The following is a 1,415-nucleotide window of genomic DNA, read 5'->3' as shown; positions in this document are numbered from 1 at the left end:
TATATGTACATAATGTACACACACACACACACACATGTATATATGTGTATATATACGTATATAAGTATATATATATATACATATATAAATATATATATATATACATATATAAATATACATATACATATATATATATATATACGTACACATACATATTTACAAGTTTTACTAAGACACACACATACATGTATATATGTATGCTGTCTGGTCTTCGAAACGTCTAGATAGAATAGAGACAGCTGATGAAGGGATATTCCAAGGGGCTTTCCGTTTTCCTATGTGTTCGTTCCGTTGTCTGTAGTTTATTGTTCCAACGTCCTGTACCCTGATATGCATGTGTATACACATGTAGATGTAAGTATGTACATATATGTGTGTATACATGTATATATATTCTTTGTATTATTACATTATTGAACGCACACGTCCTATTTTACAAGTAAGTCTACTATGTATGTATGTATGTATGTATGTATATACGTACATGATGTGGGTGTATATATATATGAGTGTGTGTATGTGTGTGTGTGTGTGTGCGTGCGTGTGTGTGTGCGCACATATACATACATAGAAACAAAGATGTATCTGTCTCCTGCCTTATAGCAGAAGTTTCGTATACATTTCACAGAAAATGTATTTCTGCACTTTCAGCAAAATAGCAATTATTTTGTTTTTCTATTAGAATATTTGATAGCAAGTTAGTGTGACGTCTCACAGATTAAGCAGTGTCTTTTGTTTTTGTAGCTTTTCATTAGAACAAAAATTATACAATGTCTTGGCGAGAATAATAGAAGGAAGATGGAAGCATATAGGCACTAGTAAGACTAAAATATTGAAGGAATCGATAAGAAAATGTCTTACTGTCTTGCGTCTCTCTTAGTTATGTGTCTGACAAAAAGAAACTACAAACAGACGAGATCGAGCGCGCCTGTGGCCACAAACTGTCGGAGATATCTCTTCTACATCGATTGTAGACGGAGATGATTCTGCTAAATGATGTGCCTACAGCTTGATACGCTTCTGTTATTTAAAGCAGCTTTCAGCAAATGTAGAGTACTGTTTGCTGTTCTAATTCAAGAACTGTTCGTCCTTTACCAGTACCGAAACAAAGATTTGGTATTCGTGGTTTATGACGCGTAACAACGCAAAAAACGCATATATCCTATGAGCTACTGACGTCATTTATATCCCAATGTGCTTTCAGACGTTTTCTAGGAGGAGAATATTTCCACAGCGAAAGGTTTTCTCACGTCCAAGTGTAGTCGATATGATTACACTACTAACTTTACGCATATATACACAAGATATGACTTGACGCATGTGTATGTATGTATGTATGTATGTATGTATGTATGTATGTATGTATGTATGTATGTGTGTATGTATGTATGATTGTATGATTGTATCTATCTATC

Source organism: Octopus bimaculoides, chromosome 9 (genome assembly GCF_001194135.2).
Source record: "Octopus bimaculoides isolate UCB-OBI-ISO-001 chromosome 9, ASM119413v2, whole genome shotgun sequence".
Classification (NCBI taxonomy): domain Eukaryota; kingdom Metazoa; phylum Mollusca; class Cephalopoda; order Octopoda; family Octopodidae; genus Octopus; species Octopus bimaculoides.
The sequence above is the reverse complement of the archived record's forward strand: the minus strand, read 5'-3'. Positions refer to the sequence as shown.